Genomic DNA, 6,319 nt, shown 5'->3' with positions numbered 1-6,319 from the left:
GAGTACGGATGTAGGGTACAAGAACGTGTACCTTTTCGAAGAGCAATCAAAAGATGAAGATCATCTGACGGCAGACTAGAGGAGGGCGCAGATTGGTCTTCAGCAGGGAGCTCGGGGGAGGATGAACTAGGAGCCAAAAGGAGAGGAAGAGGTGAAGACGTCAAAGGGTCTGGTAGTAAAGCTGGGATAGGAGTAGAAGGCGGTGGAAGGGGCAAGGTAGGAGGAGGAGAAGGAGTAGCCGAGTCAATAAAGGAAGAAGGAGAAGTAATTCCAGAATGTTTGCAAGAAGATGAAGATGTCGGAAAGAAAGGGGTCGACTCATGAAAGGTAACATCAGTAGATGCAATAAATCGTCAACTCTCAGGAAGATAGATCCAATATCCCTTCTGCGTGAGACAGTAGCCAACAAACATTCCCTTAATTTCCTGTGGAGCCAGTTTAGATTTAGTGGCCGAGTGGTCATGAGCAAAGGCCATGCAACTAAATATGCAAGGTGGTAAGGGAAATAGCTCACGCTCAGGATGGAGTCGACCAAGAGGTGTAGAAGGAAGGCGGTTGATGAGGAATGTTGATGTCATCATAGCATCTACCCATAACTCATGTGGGACATTCATCTCATATAGGATCGTCTGAGTCATGTTAAGAAAATGTCAATGTTTCCTCTTAGCGACGCCATTCTGTTGAGAAGTATGGGGCCACGATGTTTGGCGAATAATACCAGTTATCATGCACAAATCTTGAAAGTCTCGTTGAAGAAGTTCTGCTACATTGTCGGCTCGGATGATCTTTGGAGCGCATGAGTATTGAGTAGAAATCTCTTGAATACAGTGTCAGATCATCGGAAGAACATCGGTGTAGTTAGTGAGGAGATATACCCACGACACCCGGGAGTAATCCTCAATAAGAACCATATAATATCGAAACCCTAGTGTAGACGATACGCGCGAAGGTCCCCAAATATCACAATGAACTAAATCAAAAGGTTTCGGACTAATAGATTTAGTAGTTTGAAAGGTAGGACGATGATGTTTTCCCATTTGACATGACTCACAAACAAAATCCTTAACTGTAACCCAGGGAAGAGCTTGACGTAGCTTGGTGATCCGCGGATGGCCAAGATGCCTGTGCCAATCAAGAGAGGAAGAGGAATGGGAAAGGTGATAGGAAAGTCCAGTGGAGGGTGTAACGGAGATGAGCTCATAAACACCACCCCGAGTCTTACGCCCAAGACCAATCTGTGCACCGGTCCTCAAGTCCTGAAACACATAGTGATAGGCCAAAAAAGTCACATAGCATAAAATAACTTCAGTCAAGGTACTAATAGATAAGGTTGACTGGAAAGCCCATAATATAAAGAACATCATGCAGCGGAAGCTGAGATGTAGTAGATGCCATGCCTTTTCTAGTAACCGAACAAGATCGCCCATTCGCAAAAAAAATAGATTCAAGGTGAGGAAGTGTGGCAAGATGAGAGAGAATAGTGTCATCAGCCGTGACGTGACGTGAGGCCCTAGAGTCAATAATCCAAGACCTAGAAGAAGTTGAAGGAGTACTTTGACCAGCGGGAGAAGTGCCAAGTGTAGCAGTGGTAAGGGCCACAAAATTTGCCAGAGAACCACCATGCAAGGTGACCGGAGGACCACCTTGGGAAGAAGCCGAAGAAGAAGATGGGACATGACGAGGATGTCTAGGTGGATAGCCCATCTTCTGATAGCATTTAGCAGACAAGTTCATCGGTCAGGAGCAATGAATGCAAGGAGGGCTAACATACTTGCTAAGACGACGATCAGAAGGGCGATTATCCGATGGTTGAAGTGGGCCGAAACTTCTCCCAATAGTGGCTAGAAGTGCAGGAGCCAACGTAAGAAATGCCGAGAAGTCAGATGATGTGATAGGGGTGGACGAAGAAAATCCCCTAGCAGGAGTGAGGCTGTCCACTCGTTGAGCCGCATTAAAGAGATCAGCTAGAGAAGGAAGAGTAGCACCACTCAAGATAGAGCCGCGTATCTGAGTACTATTGGCAGTAGAGATGGAGTTACGGAATATAGAAACTTGTAACTCCTCCCGATAACATCGTTGCTCCATGAGATCTAGAGTATATGGCTGATAAACATGAAGCCGAGAATCACACCCCCGAAGAGTAGCATACACCATCTCGAGAGAGCCCTCTGAACCTTTAAGTTCAAACATCCTTTCAAAGATGTCAATTATAGAGGCGATGTTACTCTTCGGGCCATACATTCTAAAGAGCTCGTCCCATATCTTCTTCATCGGGGAGATAAGGTGGAGTGAGTCAGTGAGATATGGAGATAGCATCTTCAATAACCATGTTGTGGCTGTACAATCATGCATAATCCAGTGTGCATATTGCGGATCATCAGGTGATGGTGGATCCTCCGTTAGAAGGGACTTGTGTTGATGTATTTGTAGAAAACGATGAAAACTCGCCGACCATGTAATATAATTGGAGTCCCTTCCCGAGAAGATAGAACATGGCGCCTACAACTGTGAGATAAATGGATTGATGGGTCCAGTACAACTGAACATGCAGACGTATGATGAGATGCGGGAGAGTCCGCAGAATATTCCATCGCGGAAGAAGGCGAGAAGAGGGAGAAGAAAATGCTGTCCGCAGAATAGTCCATCGCGCCGGCAAGAGTGAATCTCGCTGATGAATCTTGATCGACGTGTAGAGGAGGTGTGCAGAACAAAATGTTTGTCTGCTTGAACCTTGACGGAGTCTTGAAGTGAGCGCCGCCGTGAAGATTTCTTGACGGCAAATGGCTTGAAAATCTCTTTTCTCTTTTATATTCTCTATTCTTGAAGAAATCTTGAAAAGAGAAGATGTCTTGAAGATTTCTTGAAGACCACCGTGAAAACGGCTTGAAGACTGGCATGAAGATTCAAAGAGAGAAGGGATCGCCGCCGTGAGGAGAGCGCGAAGGAGTTGTCGCCCTGCAGGATGCACCGCCGGCTATGGGAAGAAGCTCCGAAGAGCCGGCTGCGGGAAGAAGCGCCGGCCGGAAAAAAATGTTGTGACTGGAAGAACTTTTGGCTGGCAGTAAGAACGCCGGAACAAGGAAGAGTTCGCCAGAGATCCCGACCACCGGAGAGGAGAGGAGAGGTAGGGATTGAGCGCCTACCGCTCTGATACCATGTAGAAATCAAATAGATTGGGAAGAAGATGAAGACTCGAGAGGAGAGAGAAAGATGTGATGTGACCACGTTTGTGAGAGGGAGAGAATGAGTTAGGTTTTACATCAAGATATGGAAGGAGAGAGAAAGAGAGAGAGAAAAGGAGGAGAGAGAGTAGGTGGGCCAAGCCCACCTACTTAGATCATATGCACTCCTCTTCTAACAACGTTAACTTAAGATGTATAATGATTTGTAGAGGTATCGTGCAAGGGAAGCTAGTAAGGTAATTCAATTGTGATATGCTTGAATAATTTGACCCTAATTAGAATTAATTTAATCTTCAAAGAAGATCAAATCACCCTAATTATGTGAAGAGTTTAGAAAGGGGGGTAGAATAGATGGGGAGAATAGAAGAAGCAAGGAGCTCTTGATTGACTTCTTTGATCAAATACGAAGGATCAAAGGGGTCAATTAGAGAGGTTAATACGAAGATTTTTTCTTAGTTTTTTTGCAGGGGATTTGGAAACCAAATTCACTTACTATAAAATCATAAAGACAATCTAATTTTTCCTAGAAATTAAACATTTTTTATTACTTTTTCTTAATGTGCAAATGGAGTAGCTTGGTCAATTTCCGCTCAAGCCAAGCAATTCAGAAACACAGACCAAGTTCAAGAGAAAAGATCACAAACTTTACTAAAACATAATCCAAATTACAATAAATTCAAATACAATGAAGAAAAAAGTAGCAAACAGGCTTGATCCAGGATGAAGCTCCTCTCTGTCTTCCAGCAGTGAAAGAACCACTGCCAGAATGACTACCTCCTCTCCCAAATCAGCTTTCATACTCAGATTAAGTAGTAAAAATGACCATTTTACCCCCAATCCGCAATTAGTTTTTATCCATTAATGTAGGCCTGATCTGAATGATCCAACTGTACATATAGAAAGAGGATGACGTAGGACAACTAAGGAAAAGGTGACTAAGGGGATGGATGGGTTGATGACAGGTATGGGTAATAGGTGGATTATAGGTAGGGATAAAACAGTCCACAGAAATTCACGATTGAATTCGGATTTAAAAACCGATGAAAATCTGGTGGTGCAGCTCCGACCCTTTTTGAGGGCGGGAGTATTGTCTTCCCCCACTGCGACGATGCCTAAGCACCGAAATCAATACCCGAATTCACGTCGCAAGGGAATACTCAAGAAGAGGAGAGAAGAGATAGAATCTCAAACCAAATCTAAATCTAACGGCGGTGGAAACTTCTCCGGAAAACACTAAACGAGGAACACTTCGACATCAAAGATTTCAGGCGTACCTCGGCACCGTAGTGCGTGAAGAGGTTGCGGGTAATTCTGATCGTGACGAAACTGGGCGAATCTGGGCGTTGAGCGGCCCACTGAACGAGGACGAGGCTGGACGTTCCGGGCGTTGAAAGGCCCTGGTTGAGTGCGGTTGTCGTGGGTGCAACATCAAGCGTGGGCGAACACCCGCGCGCGTGAAGCACGCGAAGGGTGCGCGGAGCGCACGGAGCGCGCAGAGCAGCGCGCGCGGGCGCTGAGTGAGGCGGAGCGCACCCGAGCACGCGCAGCACGCGCGGCTTGAAGCACCGACGGTGTCCGGACAGGGGCAGCCGGAATGCGGCCTCGGGCGGCCCTGGCGAAGGCTGCCTAGGCGGCGCAGGCGGCGCATGGTCGGTGTGCGGGCGGCGCGTGGGGCGCGCGGGCGGTGCGCGGGCAGCCTGGGTGGCCCCATGGCGGGCTACCGGGGCAGCCTTGGGCGAGAGAGAGAGAGGGTGAGAGGGAGAAAAAGAGAGAGAGAGAGAAAGAGAGAGAATGGAGAGGAGACGAGAGGCCGACGTCGCGAGACGGCGGCGACGAAGGCGAGGGTTAAGAGGGATAGGGGAGGCTGGGCAGTCCTCCAAGAAGAGTTAACAAAACTCAGTTCTTGAAATAATGACTGCCTAATGTTTCTTGAAAACAATGGCCTATATATATAGGCCTTGGAGGAAAGAGAAAATGACGAGAAAATAAAGACGTGCGCCGTGTCACGCCAAAGGGCAGTTGTGGATCTGCCTCTGGCGTCGTGTCATGACGCGCGTAGGGACGTGCGTGGGTGGAGACGTGCTTGTCGACGGTTGCGGCGTGTTGACTTAAATTGACTCCGGTTGACCGTGGTCCATAGCGGGTGTGTTGACTTCAGTTGACTCCGGTTGACCGTGGTCCATAGCGGGTGTGTTGACTCTGATTGACCGTGGTGATGCGTTCGATGCTAAAGTGTTGGCGTCCTCGCCATCAGAGGAAGTCAAGACAAGCAAATCCATAAAAAAATCATCTGAATCAGATTTCAGGATACAAATTTATTCATAGATGAATTTTTACCAATCATAGCCATTAGATAAATATTTATTTATAATATATATTTTTTTCTTACACGCAATGATGTGTCGAGTGCTGATTGGCTACAAAATTTCAATTTCATTTGGCGCCTCCTCTCTCGGCGCGCCACTAACCCCTCCTATAAATAAGAAAAAATAAAAATAAACATCATACATAGCATTGTCGAGGTACCGGTGTGCTTGTACTCCAACCAGCCAATTAGAGGGTGCCACATCAACCCGCGTGTGAGTGCTGTGTATGCATCGCACGCGAGGTGAACTTACCGCTAGGAGAGAGAATTTCTGAACTTTTACAAAAAAGTCTCTAATTAAATGGTCGCGTGCAGATGGACGCCGCCCAAAAAATATTTGTGTTTATGCCCCTCTTGCTTTCTCTCTCCCCCATTTTTTCCTAAAATCCTGATTAATTGCAATAAAATCTTGCAACTATTTTAATATTATATATACACATGCACACACAACCGACTACTGTTTTGAGGGCATAATTGGAACAAAAACTTAAGGAAAACCCCTCTGACTTTTGAAAGTACTTTAAAACTCATATTTTCCTTACAAATATATCCTTTTCTACTTAAAATTCAGTTTTTCCTCGAAAAAATTCCCAAACATTTCAATAAAATTTCAGAAAATTCTAGAAAATTCAGTAATTCATCCCCATATTAATTAACATTAGATTAAATTTCATACCTGCCATTCATTTAAAGAGAATTATTCTAAGCTTAAATAAATTCCAGAAAATTCATAAAGTTAACAAAAAAATTAGAGAATCAGAAATTACTTGGA

The sequence above is a fragment of the Wolffia australiana genome, chromosome 3 (genome assembly GCF_029677425.1).
Source record: "Wolffia australiana isolate 7733 chromosome 3, ASM2967742v1".
Taxonomy (NCBI): domain Eukaryota; kingdom Viridiplantae; phylum Streptophyta; class Magnoliopsida; order Alismatales; family Araceae; genus Wolffia; species Wolffia australiana.
This window is presented reverse-complemented; position numbering follows the sequence as displayed.